The sequence below is a fragment of the Phasianus colchicus genome, chromosome 2, assembly GCF_987193195.1.
Source record: "Phasianus colchicus chromosome 2, bPhaCol1.hap1.1, whole genome shotgun sequence".
In the NCBI taxonomy this organism is placed as follows: domain Eukaryota; kingdom Metazoa; phylum Chordata; class Aves; order Galliformes; family Phasianidae; genus Phasianus; species Phasianus colchicus.
In genome coordinates this window covers 77,067,047-77,089,793 of record NC_143437.1, presented here as the reverse complement: position 1 = coordinate 77,089,793, position 22,747 = coordinate 77,067,047, and the positions used below count along the sequence as shown (strand labels likewise).

At 40.3% G+C, this 22,747-nt stretch overlaps 1 long non-coding RNA gene across 1 annotated transcript; it reads left to right on the top strand.

The window, feature by feature from the left end:
* The first annotated feature begins 896 nt into the window (after positions 1 to 896).
* Positions 897 to 19,942, top strand: LOC149919122 (uncharacterized). Its single transcript, XR_016464783.1, has 4 exons — positions 897 to 1,033; positions 7,112 to 7,397; positions 9,603 to 9,725; positions 19,742 to 19,942. It is a non-coding gene; the product is annotated as an uncharacterized LOC149919122 (long non-coding RNA).
* The last annotated feature ends 2,805 nt before the right edge of the window (positions 19,943 to 22,747 follow it).

The window sequence follows — 22,747 nt, the reverse complement described above, 5'->3', positions numbered from 1 at the left end:
ATAAAATAAAATTTAAAAGGCACAGTCCATGATTAAGTAGGTACACCTAAATAAAATTCTTCATGTAATAACATCAAAAAAGAAAAAAAAAAAGAAAGAAAAAAAAGGAAAAAAAAGAAAAAAAGAAAAAAAGAAAAAAAAGAAGGAGGTGAAAATGAAATAGAAATCTCCCCTGCTAGTGCTGGTTGCTAACTGCAGAAGCAAGAGGGAGACTTTCCTTTACTTCCATCCTCGGAGTCAGGACGGAGCTGCCGAGGAAAGAACTGTGAGCTGGGGAAAGCCAGACCGTGGCATGAGCTTGCTTTAAGACTCTGCATAATCTCAGTTCCCATCACCAAGCACTATACGGGATACTGAATTTCATTTTACTAGAAAAACTAGTATGCATTTTCTATTTCTTTGTCTCTTTTTTTAAAAAAAGAAAATATGTGTTAAAACTGCATGTATTTTGAGGAGGTTTACTTTTGCTAGCACAATCTCAACATTTATAATGGAAAAAAATCATGATAATATGAAGATTGCCCTTTATTTTCTAGTACCTGGGACTTTGATCAATGGATGCAAATCATAACGTCAGGGCAGTGCAACTGAATGGCTCTGCCAAATCATTTTACTAAGTAGTTTCTAGCATCGCTTATTATTTTTACTAACTTGACGTAACAGAATCTTCCTACATACATGCAAAAAAAAAAAAAAAAAAAAAAAAAAGAAGTAACAAAAATGACGTAGCTCCTCGAGTATTTCTCTCAAAGTTGGGGTTGAAAAGACGTTACTTTCAGTAAGCTCTCCGGGAACATCGGATCGCCGGAGAACTGCGGGTGGAGCCGCTCCTCCCTCAGCTCACCGCTCCGGCCATGCGGTGGCAGCCTCGGGCATGTGTTCGCCCGGCAGTGCGGCCCGCAGCCGGAGACACCCCGCTCAGCTGGCGCTTTCCCATTGCAGACAGCGAGGGACTTTGCTTGTAAAATTGCTCAGCAGAGTGCCCTTTTTCCATACGTACGGACAGTTCCCTTTAAAAGACAAAAAGCGAGAGGTAAGAGCAACATTCAAAAACCAAAGAGAATCTACTTCAATCTGTCTTGAGGCCACGTTGATACAGTGCCTTCATACTCCATTGCAGTTTCATAAAACACTGACCAAAATATTTGCGTAAACTGCATGAATTCCCTCTCCCCTGCCCGCTTCCTTTTTTCATTTTTCTATTTCCATGTGTTTTGCTTTCTTTTGTTTCTTTGTTTATTTGTTTGTTTCCAGAATATTCCAGTTCAGTCCCAAGCTACAAGCAGGCTTGCAGCCTTTAGCTTTGTGCACCGTGTCCCAGTCCTGTGCAGTTCCAAAGCATTCTGTGTGATAAATTTGTTACTGCTCTGTTTATTTCACTGTTCGATTCCTGATGAAAAAAGTTCACAGAATTTAACAAAAGTAACAAAAAAATACAGGATTTCTCTTTGGTCTTTAAACATTATGAGGAATGATTACTATTTTAAAGTAGATCTTAAACAGAGAGAGAAAGTAATTATTTTTTATTTTTCAATTGGATCTGCTCATGGTGTGCTCATTTAGGACTTTGAATGCATGTCACTCCAGCAAGATCTTTCCCGACAGATAGTTTCCCTCTTTTTCATTTTCTACTAGGCAAACTGCTGCTGTTTATCTTTCCATCCACGCAACTTCTCTGTAACTGTCTCTATCTTATCGTCATGTTCTTCTCCCAGGTACCTTTTCCCTTCATCTACCATTGTGATATTCTAGGTCTGCTGGGACCTACATTAAGCATACCTTTACTAAGTCATATACACATATAATTCTTTGAATTCCACTTCTGTATTCTTCTAAGAGATCCTACTTTAATTCCTTGAGTTCTCACCAATGCTCACTGGGGCAAATAAACATTACCATTATCAGTGTACAGCCAGTTTCTGGCTTGTTTAAATCCACATCCTTCTTTCTATGCATTAAAAAAAAAAAAAAGGTTAAATAACCTTAATTTGCTCAGAACTACACTGAGCATTCCTTCTCCCTACCCTAATTCAGTACGAGCTGATTTAAACCATCCTCTGACATTTTTTGCTTATGGTGCATCACTCAGTTTCCATTCCACGTGACAATAATCATATCCAAACGAAAAAGAATTAAATAAACGTGACATTTTGTGACATACTGTATCAGATGCTTTCCTAAATTAAGAGAAACCACCCACAGCTTGGGAACCCCTGCTAGGCACATCACCCCCTTCTTCCTTTGAAGCTGGGAAGATGGACTTGGAGCCATGGTGGAAATACCACGACTCCCAGCCTGTCCTTGGTTCCAGGGTGGACATTTCATGTTTTACCCCACACCTTCATTTGTTAAAGCAACCCTTTAAGGAGTGTGTCTACATCTGGTAACACCACATGGCCGAATTATGAGTTATTGGCGTTGGGATCAGTCCTTGGCTAGGCGTGGGCCCAAACTCCTTCCAAGGCCTGCCGGAGCCAGTGGCAGTCACCACCACCATTTCCCTCAGTAAGGGAAACTGCCATGGAAGATGTCACTACTCAGCAGTGCTGGAGTGGTCAAAGTGGGGAGAATCAGCTCCTCCCAGTAGCCAAGGAAGGAAAGGAGCCCTAATCCCCACCTTGGTGATGCCAGAGCACTCGCTGAAGGGAGCTCCATGCTACACTGTGCCTCGCATGCGTGCGGCTCCTCCGGCTCTGTACTTCCAGTAATTCAATCAGGACAGTCACGTCGTAGCCATGTGGAGTCAGTTACCGAGTCACAGTGAATTACTGAGGAAAGGATTTCATAATTAAAAAGGACAATAAAACAAAGAGCTTTCCACAAAAGTGGAGTCCAGAATTGTAATTATGACATATGAGAAACAAGAAAACAATTACATTTGGGCTTGGTTTAAGGCAGGGCAGCACCTCTCTGGAGGAGAGCCTGGTCCTGTACCCCCCAGCAGCCCGCAGAGAGTCAGGAGAGAGTGGAAAGGAAAGAAGTGAGAAAGGGAAGTCGTAAAGAAGATGTCCGCTCTTGTAGATACACAGGGGAAGAATTTGACTGGAACAACCAGATGAAAAACAGCCCAAAACTAAGTATCAGCTGAGGAGTTCAGGGAGGAGGAGAGGCATGCATGTTTAGGAAAAAGCATGCCTGTGAGGAGACATGAGGAAAAGCAATGTTAGAAGTGAACGTTGCTATCATTGCAAGCCTCCTCCTGGTCTCAGTGGCCTAGCTCATGACACCCTATAGGAGAATATTTCAGGTACTGTTCAACTTATTGTGCGATGTCTGTCTCTGTGCTAACCAAAAGCCTTTGTGCCAGCTGGCTTCAAGGCACTGAACCAAACAACTTTCCTGGCAGGGTGAACAACAACAGCAGAAATTGCTAACAGGATTGGATTTAAGCTGTCCTGCAATTATTTACTTTCTGCCTTTTCTCCAGATTGCCACATAGTCAGACTCTCTTCCTGAGGGAACCAGGCCATCACCAATTCCTCTTTGATTTGTCCTATATGGACACATGGTTGGCGATGATGTTATCTGGCTGCTTTGCATGTGATACCCCTTTTTTGATTTCCAACACATTAGAAGGCTGTTTTAAGACCCATATGTGTCATTTATATGGTCAGCTGCTGCCTGGAACAGGATAGCTGGGATGGTTTTCACCTTTGGAAATTGTCTCAACTTCCATATGCAGTGGAGGACATGGTGTTTCACAGATCAGGAAACCCACGTGTTCCCTCTGTCTTTGATAATGATAAGGAATGCAAGGCCCCTCAGTTCTGTCTTCCAAACTACTCAGTAAAGTTATTTTTGTAAAATATTCTGAACTTCTACAAGTGAAAAACATTAATGGATAATTGTCATTGTGGTGCCTCTGAGAAGGCATGAGGTGCATATACTTACACTTTATACTATAATAAAAATGTTGATTTTATATGGCAACATCTGTTTTCTCCTTTATTTCCTGGATTAAATGAAAGTCCTCCGTTGAAATCTGAACGTGGAATTAATCCCCTCTTTTGAGATGAAAAAGAGGTGAGTTGTCTCCCTGTCTGACTATTAGTCAACTAGGCAAAAGGAGTCGTTTGCTTTATCTCATGATTCACCTGCTGGAGAATTCCTCACAGGCGGGTAGGTCTTCTTCACACTGTCAGACTGTCCTACCAAGTCTAAGAGTTCACCTGCCAACACAGAATGTAACAGAAAGAGGTGACCCCTGTGAAGTGCTGCTAAAAAGTTCAGAGATGACTTTACACCTACCATACTGAGACAGGAAGATGAGTGAGATCAGCGCTCCATTATTTTAGCTGGAGAAAGGCCACAAGTTTCAGAATGACATCAGTTTGTCATGTTGAACTTAAGTATTTTTCAGAACTGATGCATTCAGATGAGTGCTCTGCTTTGGTGGTTTGCTTGTTGGTAAAGTATCACTAATATTGCATGAGTGAATGGCCATTACTTGTTACCTTCTGCATTCACAATAATATCGCTTTGCTGATGGTCTTTCTCTTGCAATTCATCCTGACTGGGTTCCGTGTAAAAGTGAAAACAGTTTTTCCTGTCTGCAGTTTTTTGATACAGAAGCATACTATGAAGCTTATTTAAACAATTCAGACAAAAATCAAAACGTGTAAACATGACATGTTTTTGTCTGTGTAAACATATTGATGTATTACCAAGATGGCTTTCCTTCTGTAGTGTGACTGGTAGAGGAAGCCAAGGTGAAACACTGGCAGGTTTGAGTCTGAACCAAATCCCACTTTGAAACCATCAGTCAGGCCTGGCACGCACAAAAGAGAGCCCAGCTTCACATATCTCAGTGAACATTTTCAAAAGGCAGCTGAGGTTCACTCTTTTTCAATAAAGCACGAAACCAAGGAAGCTCTAAATGATGTCTTGTTGTTGATGGCTATCCACCTGTGGATGCCACAGTTTTGTGAAATGAATGATACATTTTCCTAACTTACTGGGACATTATTTAGAAAATAGTTTGTATGAAAAGATCTTATATCCATTTTCCTGACCACCTGATGCAAGAATTCAGATTGAGTCTTATGCTTTGAGCTGCTACCACACCTTAACAATCGATAGTAATTACCTGCTTTATAGTTCCTTTTCCAGATGCTCTGTGAAACAATGCAGCACCTTTAAATTTAGTTTTTAATATCCGGTAATTCTAACATCTGAGTGAGAAAAAGTGTATAGCAATTTTTCTCCTTGATCTCATGGGTAAGCGTTGTCTGAGGACTCTGAAGCATTTGACAATGCATCCTCTCCTGGATCAAAGAAAACTCACATCTGCCTCTCAGCTTGGTATGGTCATTTAAAACATCCCCTCCCTCCCCCAGCTCCAAAAAACAACTCTGACACAAAACCCATACACAAAACTCACTAGAGTTTGTACAAATTTTTTTGTTGTTGTTGACATTTAAAGCAAATTCTATTGAACTGAACGCAAATATTTGAAATCTCTCTTCTGGGTAATAGCAGCACAGTGGGACTGGAAAGGGAATAGTGCACACCTGGATATACAAACTCTCCCAATCAAAGGGTTAAAAACAAGGGATCATTTGTTCTGGAGGAACACAAAAAACACATTGACCAAACAGCTGCTGTACAACTTGAAACAAAAACTTATTAAGTGGTAAGTTTTAATGCAAAAATATGGGAGGAAGGGAGTACAAAACATCTCTGATCTTTGCATACCTTACAGCCTTAAATCCGCATTCTCCTCACGCCAGTAACAGCTCAAGAACTCAGTTTGCCTCCTTGTGTCTGACAAGCTTGCATCACTCTTTAAAACAACCGCAGCTGACAAACACCAGAATTGAATTATGTCAGCTTGCGCTTGCTGCTCCGCCATTCTTCATTAGAGGTAGAAGGATATTAGTGCTTGGTTTGTGACCACTGTAGTTAAACACCTTAAAGCCTATAAGTAAACTTCCCTGTAAATCAAAAAGGCAGAGAGTTTTCTCATTTCATCAAGTGTAGTTTTACTGTCTGCTGTCACCACAGCTGTCAGCAGGATGCTTAACTGCTCTAATTGTCTGAGGGCTCATTCCCTCACCCTAACTAATTGTTTAGATCTGCTAATCTGCATCCGTCATCTGTGAAGGGACTAAGGGTGTTCTCATCTCTCAGTTTATAGGAACCAGCTATAGCAAGTCCGTAACAAGATCTGCAGGGTTTACCTACTGCCCTGTGTTGAGAGGGTTGCTTGCAATGGGGTGAGTGATGTGTCGTGAGCTAGCTAGAGGATAAGAACAAAATCTTTTGGAGATGGTAAATCACAGCAGTCACTCAAACTGTGGCTTGCTGAGAAACAGTAGCATGGTAAATGGCTGCAACCCTGCAGGGTCAAACCCAAGAAGGACTGGAGAGAGGGACTGCCTCAGAACTTGGTGTAATTGAGCTTTTAAGTAGATCTAAGTATTTGTCATGTGTATATGCTTTTTTTTTTTAATATTAGGTATGAAAAATTAATGATGTGAGTATACATTGCATCTGTATATCACATCCTCTTTTAAAATAATCCATGGCATTTCAAAGGACTTTCATCTCAACTTATTTATACAAGTTTCATACAGTGTGTAGCACTTCATTCGGTCAAATGTTTATCAGAATTCATTTATTTAAAGATCTCTTTGTACATGGATTATCTGCATATGGAATATCATCATTTTGTGGGTTTTAGATCCTCTAGGATTTTCTGGTCATTTTGTTTAAATTCCTCTTGGGTTTGCCAAATATTTCTTGTAATTGATTATGCCTTGAAATTATCTAGATTCTATAAATAGGATTCTGGCTTAAGTAAGAACTTAAGTAATTGCAGGTTGCTCCTGTTACCAGTCACAAGTTACTGGAAACACAAAAAGGTTGGTTTTTTTTTTTTTTTTTTTTTCATTTGTTGTTGCTTTTGTGACTGCAGCTTAGTGTCAGGATTTATTTACATCTATGAAACCTACCCTTGGACTTGTCAATGTGCCTGATGTTTAACAAACCCCAGTTCTTCATATAGCCTTATTATACTGCTTGGAACTTAATGTAAAATACATTTTGCATATCTTCTTTGGATAATTGCCGAGTCATGCTATTTCTCTTGTTTTATGCTTTCTCTTTTCAGCTCTTTTCTGCTGTTGTTTCTCCTCATCCCTTCGTTCCCCCAGCCAGGTGCCACAGCTCTTTGCTGCAGATGCTGAGCCTTGCTGGGGCAGCCATGTAGCTGTCTCAGTTCTGCTTCTGGCTGCAGTGTGCCAGCTACGTGGATGGGAAGGTTCCTGCCAGAGTGAGGAAACACAAGACTCTTATTTAAGATCTGTAGCCATTGATACTCTGCATTTCCTTTGGCTAAGTATGGGAAATAGGAAGTTTGGCTGTAAGAAGCTCACGCATTAGGACATGTAGATATGGTGAGTTTTATGTGAAGAGGGTGCTGATAATTTGTAAGCACAGAGATGCTGGATTTCTTTGAAGAATTAATGATTGAATTGGAATAATAGGCAGAGGGTAGGAAGAACTCAAAAAGAACTTTCCTGTTTTACAAATGGGGAATATAGACATTGAAATTCTGTACTTATAACTCTTAAAAAAAAATTAGGGTAATTATTTGAAGTTAGTCAGTTAAAAGATCTCTGTATAGACAATTAAAATAGATAGGATTTGCTACATTCAGCTGTAAAGAAAAGATGATGCTGGGTATATTGTCTCCTAATCTCTGCACTTCAGCTAAATTCCTGAAATGTGATGGGATGACTTTTGCCCGTAGAGATTAACTGAATTAGTCTCACACAGGAAATCCATGGCAGAGCCAGGAAGCAAGTTTACTGCAGAGCCTTACTTCTAAGACAGGACCCCATAAAATCAGTAGCCATCCACAGTCAGGAGATGACCTGTTCTCTGCTGTGTTCCTTGTTTCTCTATAGAGTTTTATTTTCAGAGGAAGTGATTATAACCCAGTCTGTAAGACCTCATTCCTCATTCTGTAAATGTTCAAATCTTAATAAGAGTACAATTATGAGAAAGGAGGTTTTAAATGAACCAAATGTGTGCCAAGTAGATGAAGGAATCTTTGAAGTGATCCCACCTTTGATTTATATACTGACTAAACCTTGAGTTTCAATCTAGATTTCCTCAGCAAATCTCTTAAATCAGAAGTTTCACTGCACAGCAGTTCAGGAGTTAATCTGACTGTGAGACTAAGGGAAAAATATTGTACCGCAGAACAGTAAACTGCTGTAAGCCTGAAGTTACACTCAAGCTAAAGAAAACCATGCTTTGTATTATTAGTATGATAGGGGTTTAGCCAGCCCACAGCTTCCTCCTGATTCTTGGACTTCACTCCTATGCTCTGGGAGGTTTCTGATCTGGGCAAATGTTTTCTGAATTGTGTCCTCTCTTCAGGGCTGGAGTCTTGAACTCCAACCAGGGAGGACAGAGCAGTACTTCAGGTTGAACTTATTCAAATATTATTGGTATATTACATTTCATAATTACTTTGGATCTTCCTTTGCATTGTAGTAGAGATGTATTTTGGCTCTACAGTAATACAGACTTGACACCTCAGTTATAACAGTTCTTAGAGAATTATGAGGTGGCCTTTGGTCTTTTTTCTTCATGAACCCAATTTAGCAGAGAATTTAAACAAGTGCATCTCTCTTCAACAAAATACATTGGGCAGTGGGACAAAAGCAGTGAGCATTGAGCAGTGAGGGCTACAGACTGATAAGCTCCGTTTGAGCCTCTGCAACTGGCTCAGGGGGAGCACATTGAGTTTGAGCTCCTTCTGGCAGGGGAAGGACCTGGGCCCCACTCTTCACTTCTTGGCGGAGTGCCCTGACCGCTAGGGTAGCAGGCAAAGCATGATCAGTGCTGTCTGGAGAATGAGTCAGAAAGAACATAGCAGGAGTGAATTACACTCCTAAATCGAGGAGTTTAAGGCCAGGTTGGATGGGGCCCTGGGCAATCTGATCTAGTACTTGATCCAGTGGCTAGCAACCCTGACTGTGGCAGAGAGGTTAGAACCTGGTGACCCTTGAGGTCCCTTCCAACCCAAGCCATTCTTTGGTTCTATGATCCAACAAAAATGTCAAAGCTTAAATCTTAGGCATATTCATCTCAGGATGTAGAGGAGATTTCAGATTGCTCTTCTGGGGACCTCAGTATGTTGTGGGTGTCTCCAGCTCTTCTTGTTTGTGACACTCTTAATCCTTTTCTTGTCCTGTGAAGTCTTTTTTCAGAGGTGAGATCTCCAGTCTCTCACTGGATCTGATGCTCTGATATCTCAGGCACCTATGAGCAAAACAGTGATGATAATACTCACAAAGCAGAATGAGATAAAGGCAACCACATAGGAGTCAAAGATTTGTATCATTCAGAAAGTAAATGAAGTAATTTTAAATTAGTTACAAGTTTCTCCAACTAATGTAGCTAGTCAATAAGTCTTGCAAAGTACCTTTAATGATTACTTGCACTAGACTTTTATACCAGTAGTAAATTGGCACAAATTATACAGTTCGTATTACCAGACTATGACATTGAAAATTTTAAAAGAATATTGTGAAGTGAAAAGGTCTGTGTTTAAGAATTAAGAATACTAACTTTCTTGCTTCCATCAGATCCAAAATGAGCTGAGGGAAGACACAGGATCATTTCTGGGACATGCTAAAGGATGCTATATTAAATGAACCAGAAGACCTGCTGAAGCTGGTGAAGGAGAGGTGGAAGCACAGAAGAGGCAGGTGAGTGTAGAGGGGGAAAGAAGGCTCTGTGATTGGGAAATCCCAACCAACTAGGGGCAATCTGACTGATGTACGTGTGTTAAGATATCTGGCTGTAAATGTCCTTGTTCATTGCAGGGGCGTTAGAGTTGACCTTTAAAGGTTACTTCAGCTCAAAAGAGTCTATGATTCTATGATCTAAAGAGCAGTTGAACAATTCAGAAACTGAGCAGAAAATGTCCAGGGTTGTGCTGCTGAATTTGGCATGAATGGTCCTGCTTTCTCTGAGTGAGAGTAGTTTGAGTGGCCATGTGAATAACTTGGCAGGAAGGAAAGGAATCAACAGGGACAGGCATCCCTTGGGGAAAAAAAAAAATGGCTGAATATTAGAGCTGTGCAGCCTTCCATCCACTGTCAAAATGAAAAATTGTTTTGTGCCACTCACTTACATGAATAAATGCTGAAGATATTGAAAGAGCATGGTAGTCTCTATGGAGTATGCTGTTGCACCACCAAGAAGTCCACCTTCTCTCTGTTTTAATAAATTCTGCTCTCCTGTGAGCAGAGTCTCTCTCATGGACACCGTTTCTCTTAGGAGTATTGCCTAAATGCAATTGGATTTCTTTTCAAGCCTTCTCATGTGCCACCTCCCGTCTTCAAAACTGGTCAGTGTCCTCAGTTGTTGTTATTGTGGGAAAAGCTATATAAGAAAACTGAGATGCACAAGAAGAACAAAACACTTGGAAGCTGTGGTGGTGGGGGCAGTTGTGACATGTCAAGTGCTTAAGGTAGCAGCAGCTTTATATTCTCAACTCCTTTGTGCAGTAGCTTCTGTTACCTTACATCCTGTTTGTGTGCTATTAATGCTACATACATTTTTGAGATGAATGAATGTTTTTATACAATGTTTATTCTTTCTTAACTTATAAGTCCCTGGATGTAAGTTTTCATGACAAATGAGAACATGCTCAAATGACATAAAAGCAGGATTTTCTTCAAAATGTATTTGCACACATTTCTTTACATTTTAGTATCAGCAAGTATATGACTGATTACAGGACTGTTTTAGGTGGTTTATTTTCTCATGTGCAAATTTAGAGTTATTAATTGTAATGTATTTAAGGGTCATAGAAGAGAAGGGGAGAACCTCAGCTGCATAAGCCAATAATATCTGTGGAAGCTGCAGGCTCAAGTTGCTCTTGCAGCTCTGGTGTCTATGATGGCTCCTGTTTCAGGAGTCAAGAATAACAGTCTCCAATTTGAAATGTATGGGAAATTTTGAAGTTCTCTGGCCACAGCTCAGTTGTTTAAAAAGTAAAAATAAGAATAAAAATTTGAAATTCCAGAAGCCTCAATGCTCTTACTGCCAACACAAGGACTTCTACTCTAGAAGAGGTGGTGGCTGCAGGAGAGGAAAGGAGAGGAGCTGCAGAAGTGGTTGCTTCTTTGCCAGTGATGCTGTGTGCAGCACCCAGCTTGGATGTGGCTGGGTGGTGATCACGCTTTCAAACTGCGGCTTCCCCCACATCAGTAAAGGATGAAACCTACAGCCTCTTCCTTGGTGGGCTTCATCATCAGTGGAGATTGATAAGATTTACACCAGGCTGCTTTCTTATTTTGCCCTTGTTTGGTTTCTTTCTGAGAAGTGGAAAGCAAATTGGCCCCAACTCAGTACAGTGTTTACTGGCTTTGCTTAAATCCCCCCCAGTTCCTCGACCCATGGATGCTGGATACAGTGGGCTGCATAACTGTCCTCAGCAGACCTGATGCTTTCTACAGAGCCAACTGACTTCATCACGGGTCTGAGTCCCAGTGTGTTCTTACGTGATAGGTGTCCAGGTCTGTGTCTGTCCTAGCAGTTTATTTCTTAATACATTAGTGGCATAACTCTGTGTAAATAAACAAAGCCTCAGTTTCCTGGGAAAAATGATGCTTACATAGCACTTACAGTTCTCAAAGAACTTCTGTTCAATCTCCACACTAATGTGGTTTCACAAGAAGACTGAGATTATTTTATTGCCCCAGGATGCCAGGAAATTTTCATTTGACTTCCTCAGATCTTTAGGATAAAAGTGGGACAGTAAAGAAAAGAATTCCCTTTGCTGTCTTAGATTTCTGTTCTTCAGGAAAATATGTTATGTTTTCTAAGATCTGATATTCTGTAGTTTATTTTTAACTTAGTGACAGTATTATTTTACCTTTTTTTTTTTTTTCCACAGAGGAATATCTTGCCCTCTGCTGCTTCCTGCTCCCGGCCTTTTAATAGGCTTCTCTTTTTGTGCAGAGTATAGATAATGCTTTTCACACTTCATTGGTTTTAGTCATTATCTATTTCCTGGCTCTGTGGAAAACAAAAGAGTCAGTAGCCCCCAAAATGTAGATAAATATGGCTATCATTAATAAGCAGGCAAATAATCAAGACAAGAATGCCAGTTTGCTGGAGGCATGTGAACAATTTGGTGTTGGTGAAAATGTTATGCCATAGCATGCTGTTAGCTAATAAGAGGTGTTATCATGGTGAGGAAACACACAAACTTTGAAAAACAAAACCCCAAAGCACAGAAAACAAATCTAGACCTGGCATTTTAACCCACTGTTTCATTTCAAGACCAAATCCTTCCAAAAAGTTTCTTCTCTTCAGCCAAAACAAGTTTAAATGGGACAGAGAGAGCTAGACACACCTGACTGCAACCAGATTTGTCTCAGCATCACAGGATCATTGATGGTCTATTCTGTGGGAATAAAAGGGAGCGGAGAACTGCCTTTCTCGTGCCTCTTCCTGCACCTCCATCCCTAGAGGATGCTCCTTTCTATCATAAGGAGCAGGGGCAGCAGGTGCACAAAGCATTTTGAGCATTTCCATCAGAAGGGTGATGAAGGCATGAAGGAGCATCATTTATCAGCTCAGGCCATTTTAAGGTAATCTTCCATTGCTGATGTGATGTAGTTTTGGAGAAGCTGTCTACCAGGCTCGACAATGTAAGTTCAGAAAAAAAATCACACCATTAAATCAGGGTGTGTATTTTGTAGGTGGCTTGGGACAAAAGACAAGATTGAACTTCAAAAAATTGTTTGAAATTTCGTTATAGATTATGGTCTGGGATATTACTTTTAGAATCCTTACAGTTCACCACAATTTAAAGCACCCTTTTATTTTTTTCTGCTAAGCTGCACTAATACAAAGTTATTGTCTCAAGAGTACTAACTTGTGTCAGCAATTATTGGTGCAAGTCATCACTGAGTATAGAAGCAATGGGGATGAAGTTAGCAGAAGTCGTCATGACTCTCCCTAACTTGCTTCCGAGTTAAGATCTATCGGCCACTGTCCCCATCAGGCCTGAAGTTAGCTCAGTGAGGAGCATTTCCAACAGTCTTGCTCACGGGTTCCAGATCAAGGCTTTCAACTTAATACAGCCATAAGGACTTGCAGGTCACTTTCTTCTACAAAAACACAGTTTTGTTGACTTAAACATTTTCCTGCAGCCATGCTTTGCTCCTGTGTGGTCACCTACTTTGTGTCACAGCCACAACCAGAACAAATGATGAATAGTTTGGAAGAGAAATGCTGTGTTGCCTGCGATGGTCTGGTGCCTCTCCATGTGGCTCCTGTGATGGCACCGAGAGGCAGCTAAAATCTCTGGGACACAAACCTGTCTTCCTTGCTGCATTTTCCTTTCATTTCAAATATGCATATCTGTTAACATAGTAAGACACTGAGCTGATGTCTGGTCTTTTGCTAAGACGTGACAGCAAGATCTTGGGTCAGAGGAAGGGAATAGGACAACCTTTATGTGTCATTCACATTTTTTCTTCAATTATCTTGTTTGGATTTTGTTTTTCTCCATTTTTTTACCATCTCTTTTCTTGAAATGTCTGGTGGATTAATTACAGACAAAAAAACTGAACTGTAATACTAAAAATTCTGTCTCTGTTTTCACAAGCCTTTTGATGACTAAGTTGCACATGAAATGAAAATCCCAACATTTACCCTCATAACAACGGATCTGAAATCCATGTCAGGCACTAACTCTTTCAGATTTGATTCCTCCAAACACCCCTCATTTGTGTACAGAAACGTCTGGATCATCTCCTGTCTCCATCCAGATTTAGTAGCAGTGTGCTGCAGTGGGACCTCTCACTGTAATACTGAGCCTTCCTGAACATACTCTGTTCTATTGATTTCACTGAAATCTCATTATAAGTTATTTTCATTTCTCCCTTTCTAAGAAAAGTTAGCCGTGTATTTATTTGGTATTGCTGAAGGGGCTCTACACAAAAATCTTTGGCAGTAAGACTGATAGACCCTAATATATTACTTACCAAACTCTTTAAAGATAACATTACTTTTCAAAGGAATAGGCTTCTTCCAAGCAGCATCTTTTGCCCAGTCATCTCGTTATACAAACAAGTCCGTGGCTTTGAAATGGAAATAATTGCTTCTAAATAGCCACATTAGGATTTCCATGGGCCCCATAAGATCCTTATGAAGGAATTGAGCTCAGCATCTTGCCTTTCTCAAGTACCGACTTATGCTCTGATCTGGGTTTGCTTCCTTATTTTAGATTTTTGTCTGTTTGTTTGTTTTTTACTTAAGCAATGAGAAGACCCAAAGCATTTCACTGTAAAAATGTAAGTGGTATAAAGTAAATAGAGTAAAAAGTAGAGAAAAATCTTCTCCTAATGCTCTCAGTTAACTATTTGGTACTTGTTGTCATCATTGAATTTTATGATCTTAAGGTGACAGACAAAAGATCACTCCTATGGCAGATGAGCTTCCAACAGAGGAGGCTAAAGCCTTACTCAGGTTATGGTATTAAGTATTACATCACTTTCTCAAGTTAACGTTTGTTCAGACATATGTTCTTTTCTTTCAAATCTTGTCAGACTTCTTATTCCGTTTTTATAAGACAGCCTTGACTCTGCACTAAACCATGCCACTAACACGTTACTTAATCTAACTGGCACATTGTAAAATTTTACACATGCGCTCATCCAGATAATTACACAATTAATTTTCACTTAGTACAGCTGAAACGGGGATAATGAAATTTCCACTGGTGTACTGTTACGTCCGGGGGTTAGGGGTCAGCTTCCTGTTTGGATAAGGGTGAGTTTAAAGAGGATTTCTGACAGTCTCCTTACTTCAGCTGAGTCTAAAAACATTGCAATGGAATTTCAATTTACAGCTAAGTTCAATGGAAGGAGCAGATGTTGGGAGTGTGCCATCGCCATTCTGGGAGTGCTTTCTATGCAGGTGTACTCCAAAGTCCATATCCTCCCTCCCACTCTTTATATGAACACCGTGATAAACTGACGTGATATTAATTTCTGTACTGGTCTGTAGATGCTCAAAACTTTACAGAATTATCCCCAGCCTGAGCAATTGTGGAAAGTTTTAATTCTTTGCATTTATTTATTTATTTATTTATTTATTTGCATCTTCAAAGAAGTCTTCTACATAGACCACGAAGAACACCTGGGGAGCTCTTCCCATGTGATGTGGAAGTGCACACAATAAAACAGAAAGAACTGCGGCAAACTCCCACATCTTTGGCAAGATCTCTGTTTTGACATGCAATGGCATATAGAACCAACAATGCTTTTACATTAAAATGCAGACTATGTGACCTTAAATCTATAGTCTTTCTGATGGTTGGAATAAATCAAATGCACTGCTTGAAATTCCATTCAGTGTACTTGTTGTCACACCCTTTAATCTGTCTGCAGTTGTCCCCAGCCTTGCTTCTACCTGCAGATCTTAACTTTCTGATCCTGGTCATTCCCCGACAGCTCGTCTTAGCTGGGAATGTTAATGGAGCAGGTGTCAAACCTTCCATGTAAACCCAAGGCCAAATGGAGTGTGATTGCAGGGCTAGAGCTCTCTTGGACCAGTCTGTATCCGCAGAGATACACTGGACCACTTTTTCTGACCCAAGTTGGAAAGCCACAGGGCTGCAGCTGTTCCCTCTAGCAGGGTGCCTACAGTGCATCAGCAGAGGAGGCTCTGGCCAGGCTGGAGGAACTCACCCTGCCTTGGTGCCAACCAAGTCCTTCTGCCTCAGAGCTGAATGAAGGCAATGCCAACATCTCCATTGATGTTATAGGATAAAGAATTAGTTCCTCAGAGTAAAACATACTGTCAGCTAGCAATAGAGACTGTCAGAGTGCATCTCTTGTAAATGACATCTTCTCATGATGCATATTTCTGCGGTGCTACTGGGCCTTGATGAGAGGCTGGGAATTCATCATCCTAAAAGAATGTGGAACAGAAGAGACAAATGTCTGCAATGTCAATGATTTTGTGTATTTCTTCTTTCTCCTTCTGTTCAGCTTCTTTTGTACTTTTTATAGTATACAGATGAGAAAGCATTAGCACTTGTTATCATAGGCCTTTTTTCTCCATTCTCTCCTTTCATTCTCTTTTAATCTCTCTCAAGTTTTTCTAAACTCATCTAGACGTCCTGCTTTATTCAAAACTTCAGGTTTCATGCTGTTTTCCTCTATTTCGGTCTCTTTGATGCCTTAAACATGCTTCGCATGTTTTTAACGCATCAAAGTGTCTTAAATTATATGCTCTCTTTCCTCAAGTAGCTAAAGATGTGACTAATAAAATCCCTCCTCTGTAGACCACACCTTATGTTATCAGTGCCCTGAGACCAGCTTCAGACACCTGGAGCTGCAGATGGATGTACTACATAACCCTCACCATCAGGGTCTATGCATTTACAAAGAAAAGTGGAAACCCCCCAACACTGATATTTCAAAAGAATAACAATTCCGTTTTACTGATCCATAGGGAAAAAAAAAGACACATGAATTCAGTTTGCTAAAGGTCCGTAGGCAGTCTTTGCACCTCCTTTCAACATTGAGAGTTATCCTGACAGCAAAAGGCATGTCTAGGTTTTACAAAGGAAAGAGATAATATACTGTGCTGCAGACATAGCTGTTAGTTGGCATTTCTGTCTCAGAAGTCAAAGCACCAAGTGACAGCCATCTGCATGACATTAATTGTGTGACATTGCGTATGCGTGTGTACCTTCAAATAATAGCAATGCATTTATTATTACAAGTTCAGTGTTATTATTAAACTTGGTTGTATTACTACCTCAAAAAGCATAAATTGTATTTCTAGTGTAGTGAGTGAATGTAAAAAAAACACAATAGGTAAAAAGTGTGCACTAAGGAAGAATACACAAATACTTTTTCTCTTTGAAATTTGACCAGCTGTAGTAACACCACCACCTTTGTTACAACAGTTATCCTCAAGAAATAGAGTTGGTTTTGCCTCATTGGCATTAGAAATAGTATTTGTTTATTTTTTTTTCAGGAAATATAGTAATATCAAACTAAAATTATACAAAACTAAATCATTAATATACTTCTGATAGTATTGTTTTTTCTTCCTTATTTAGCAACATCTTTCCTATTCTCATTAGGCATTTTTTTTAAATGCTGTAGTGGCAGGCACCATATATGACTGTAGAAAACTGCAGAGCTGACTGCAGGAATTTTTGCATTGAATGCAGGGTGTGAGTGAGCCCCCCCAGCTGCCACTGCTCAGCAACGCAGTGGGACTGCCCCTGTCTGAGCAGGGGTGCTCTCCATGGAAAGGCAAACAAAAGAATCATGGAATCACAGAATGGTTTGGGTTGGAAGGGACCCGTAAGATCATCTAGTTTCAACCCCCTGCTATAGGCAGGGACACCTCCCTCTAGACCAGGTTGCTCACAGCCCCATCCAGCCTGGCCTTGAGTGCCTCCAAGGAGGCATAACCTCACTGGGCAACCTGTTCCAGTGTCTCACCACCCTTACAGTGAAGAATTTCTTCCTAATATCTAGCCTAAATCTACCCTCTTCCAGTTTAAAGCCATTTCCTTTCATCCTGTCGCTGCATGCCCTTATAAAATGTCTTAGCTTTCCTGTAGGACCTGTACACCTTCTATTTGAGTACTCAGAGTCACTGTCATCTCTTCATAAATTTTCAGTTTGATAAACAGTATTTTGGCTTACTATTTAACAAGTTTGCTTGTATAATTGCTCTTTTCAAACTGATGCAAAGTAGAGGGTCATTTCCATTTTAATTTTCTAATTTCATTTACAATGCCTGCCCAGCCATCTCTCTTGCCTCCCATTTTCTGTTCCATGGAACGAGTAGTATGAAGCCACAGTAATCTTCTGCAGCAAATGGACACTCAGCCACTTTCTTAGTTTAAAACACTGAGTTAATAGAGAAATATAGGTTGGACAGAGAGTGAACTGTTCCCTCTCAGGACAAGTAGCTAAAACAAGGAGACAATTGTCCTCTAGAGTCTACTATCAATTAAAACAAGTGTCCCAAACAGTTATTCCCACAAATAGCTAAACATAGTTGGCTGACTTCCAGTGAGAAGTATCCCGCTGTTACAAGCCCATTGTTTTTATTTAAATCTTATCTTTTGAGTTTCACTAGCTTCTCCCATGGTGCAGGCAGGCTCCTCAAAGCCTCTGCAGAGATTTTGTCTGCATTCCCACTTCAGCAAATGATCTTTTGTTTAAAGCTGCCACACCACACACATTGTTTTAAAAGGCAAAATGGGTTACTGCTTTTCTACCATTTGTGCAGCAGGTATCCCATCCTTCTGAGGACTCTAACATTTCTTGCTTTCAGGACAGAGGTCCTATGCACAGCTGCAGGTTAATGGTATCTGTAACAAATTGCCATCTATTTTAACAGGTGCTCCTCCTGTTGCTCTTTTCCTCCAGAGTCCTTTGCCTCTCTCAGCCTATTAGAATATGTGATGGTGAAGGTACAATCTATTGCTAGGCAGGATGTGCAGTGGAGACAATTTCTGTGATCACAGTAAAAAGAATGGTTGCACATTTACTGAGACTGCTTCACTCACCACAAATTGCCTGTGTTTGTTTATGTCTCCCTTTTTGGTTAAAAATACATCCTTCTTATTTCTTTTCTTTAGCTTGCCCAGATTTTTAAGTCTGTTATTTCTGGCATTTGATGTCTCCTCATTTCTCTCTAGTTCCTCATTTCCCCCCCCCACCCCCCTTTTTTTTTTTTTCTTTTTTTCTTTTTGAGGAGCTGGAGGTGCTTTCCTCTGCTCCGTTTAGCCTGGCAGCCCTGGAGCAGCTCTATGTGTAAAATTCTCTAAAATCTTATTGATGACATCGATGTTGGCAGCTTCATTTCCCTCCCAAAGCCTAGGAGAAGCTTTGACTTGCTTTTTGGTATTTTTAAGAAACCAGTTAGGTAACAAAATTCACATTTACTGTCTGCAGGCAGTTATCGATTATGTTGTGGCATTTTGCCAGTGTCTGCCATGAAAGGGTAGAACAAATCTCGTTCTCTGGTGGGGTGTCATTGCAAGAGATCTCTGTGCTCTTCAGACCTGTGAGATGAAATATAGTAGCATGAAGTGAGAGAAAAAACATCACTCTAGGACTCCACAAAAATCTCAGCCTCCAGTGCAAAATAGCGTATCTCCCTACAATGTCAAGAATAATTATGGGGGGATTATTGCCCTTCCCCTTAGTGCATTATCCAGTGCTGTTAAATTCTTAATGCCTCAAATGCTTAAAATACAAAAGAGGGGAGATCTACATCAGATAAAAGGAAGGAGCTTTTTATGATGAGGGTAGTGAGGCACTGGAACAGATTGCTCAGAGATGTGGTGGATGCCCTGTCCCTGGAAACACTCTAGGTCAGGCTGGACGGAGCTCTGAGCAACCTGATTTAGCTGTAGGTGTCCCTGGCCAGATGATCTTTAATTGTCACTTCGAACTCAAACAATTCTATGGTTCTATGTCTGTATTTTTATTTTTTGTGTGTGCTTTCTGACATACTAGTCTGAGGAATGACCACAATGTATTTTTGATGTTGTGGTGGATTTTTCCCCTCCTTTACTTAAACAAATTTCTGTTAGGAGGAGAAGAAAACAAGACCTTTCTGTCCTCCCTCTGCAAGCAAAGCTTCCACTAGGCACATCTCAACTTCACTCATAGCTTTGGTTATATCAGCTGGATGAAGATTTTTTTTTTTTTTTTAGGAATTTTGGCTGAACAGAACACTGATATCCCTGTGTGCTGCTGTCTACAGGAGGTGCTTTCATTACACTGAGCATCTTGAGTACATATCAGTGGGATCCTTGGCACCCACACATCCCTGATCCAGACTGATTTCTAGGGAGCACAGAGCTGCTGTACTCCGTACTCAGGAAAGCCAGGTAGGCTGGCCACAAAAGATGTACCACGGGCCAACAAGACTCCTGGAAAAGAGCATCACTGAGTGATGCAGTGGGAACACTGAACCACCACCAGCCCACTGAGATCAGTGCCGCAGACAACTGGAGGAGGGTGATGGGACTGAGAGGACAAAGTCTCATAGGTGCAAGTTCTGCTCTCACAAGTCTTATATTCTTTTCTAGACTTTCCCTTTTGGGTAGCATCAGAGACAGTCTGCTGGCTCTGATGGACCTCTGGTCTCATGCAGTACAGATAACTGATGTTCTCAAAAGAATGGCACAAATAATATCCTGCTCTGGTGCTTTGAGATATATCCATACATTTTTTATGCTACTTTTGGGCATAAGCTTTCCATTTAAAACAGTAACAGATCCAAAAATGAGTTTACTTTGAACAGGCAACTGCAAGTTTCCTCCTGCTGCAGAGAAGGTGTACTGGGGAGAAAAAAATGCAAGATAATCAGAACAGTTGTTCTTGAAAGATGCAAATATTTTTCTAAACCATAATTTGATTTTCATGTCCCAACTTGGTCAGTTAATGTTTGTAATAAGAATGTGGGATACTTTGATTCTAAATTAACACCTTTAGCTTTACTTAGTGAGAAAAACTGCTCATTATACCCAAGTAATTTACAAACAATATTATTATATGAAAAAAAAAAAAAAACAAGTTAATGTAATCTGGCATTTATGACTTCCACACAACATCAGCTGCTAAAGTAAGAGAACAACAAAAATACCCTTTATATTTGGAAAAAAACCTTAAACTAATAAGCATGTTCCTAATATTAAAATCAAGTCAGAGATTCTATTCACTTTCATTATGTATAATTTATGACACTTGGATGTAGTTTAATAAGGTCATAAAAATGCCAGTTGTGGTATCTCATAATACTTTTTATAAACTGGTTTTACAGTCTACCCTTTGTTCCAAAGTTCAAAGTGACAATTGAAATGCACAGGTTGCCCAGGGGTTCAGACTTTTTGCTGGAAGTACTGACTGGTGAATACCTTAATTTCTAATATATCTATTTTTTTTTCAAAATCTTGGTAATTGTGGGGAACATTCCTTTCCTCCAGATGTGCCAAAGCTGATATTTTTCAATTTAAAGAAAAATATCAAGAATTCGGTAAAAGGAACACATTTTATTGCTGTACACTTTTTTTTTTAGATGAAATGAAAACTGTGCAACATTTATTCCTTAGCAGGTCAAAGTCAAACAATACTTCTAAGTGCTGTTACAATAGTGGCATTATATTGTCCCTTGTCAGCTTTCAATTACTTCATCCACCTAGCTGATCACTGACTTATTTCCTGGCTTAGGTAAATAGGGCTTTTGGTGCACTTCCCTTAAGTCATTTCAGAGAAGATAAATTAAATAATGATTGCAATTTAATATTGTGATAGTGCTAAAATATTTCCTTCAAGCTTCAAGTTTGACCACAAGTTTCCAATAATATACTTTTTTTCACTTGCTCGCTCAAACCTGAGGTTTTATTAAATTCTACAGCTGCAGTCAGTATTTATGTTTTCATCTAGCAAATTGGACATTTTAAATAATAAAGAGCATGAAGTTATATATAAAAACAGATAACACTTGCAATTCATTTAAGGTGGAAACTTTATTTAAAATTAATCAAATTCCGCACAATATGGCACAGAGGCCCAAATTCTTAGCTCATTATATTGGAGTAAATCTGGGGAAAATCCATTGACTTCACTGCCATTACTCCAGGATTTCAGCCAAATATTCAGACCTCAGCTGGGCATGTATTCCTAAAGGATGTGGTACTTGGTGTGCACCAGGCCTCCAATGTTCATAGGTTGGTCCCTATGGGGGTATGTCCCACTGATTTCCAACAGATGAATAAACTTTCACAGAATCACAGAATCCTAGGGATTAGAAGAGACCTCTGGAGATCATCTAATCCATCTCCCTTCTAAAGTAGGTTCCCTACAGGACGCTGCAAAGGAAAGCATCCAGGTGGGTCTTGAGTTTCTTCAGAGAAGGAGTTTTATATACCCTCTCTGGGCAGCCTGTTCCAGTGCTCTGCCACCCTCACAGTAAAGAAGTTTTTCCTCAGGTTCAAAGGGAACTTCTTGTTTTGCATTTTGTGCCCATCCCCACTTGTTCTGTCTCTAGGCTCCACCAAGATGATCTGTGCTCCACCCACTGTGCCTTTTCGATAGTTATAAGCATTGATAAGATTCCCTCTTAGTCCTCTCTTCCCCAACTCCAAACTTTCTTGGTTGACTGGGAATCAAAGTCCAGGCGGCCCATTGTTATAATTAGAGCAGTATTTGTGAAGTTCTCAGTTCTACAGGTTTTGTGCTTGGTCTCCTGCTGGGCTGAGGGAGGATGGAACAGGAGGTAATAGCCTGGACCACACTGCAGAGACAAGTACAGGAACAATACTTTTCCCTACAGATAGGCACAGTCCTTGTTTCACTTTGACCTTGCACTTTGACGGTTCACCTGTATGTTCCCTTTAGGAGAACAAACTAATAAACAAAAGACTATATAGTGTGTGCTGTCTGCACATAAATGAGATGTAGAATCTTCATTTTTCACTTTAAAATACCTGTTCCCATCCACCGCTGTTTATACCTTTTCCTGCCATGTGTACAGTGAAGCATGTCACTGCTACTTTAGAGGAGCAGAGGTCTGCATATAGCATGTCTCCACATGAAGGAGCTGTTTGAGGGATGAGAATAGGTCCATGTTGAGAAATTCCTCCTGCTTCCCTTCTACTAGCTCTCCAGCTTCTTCTTTGCTGTTATGATTGCTGTGCTTGCTGTTTTGGCCCCGT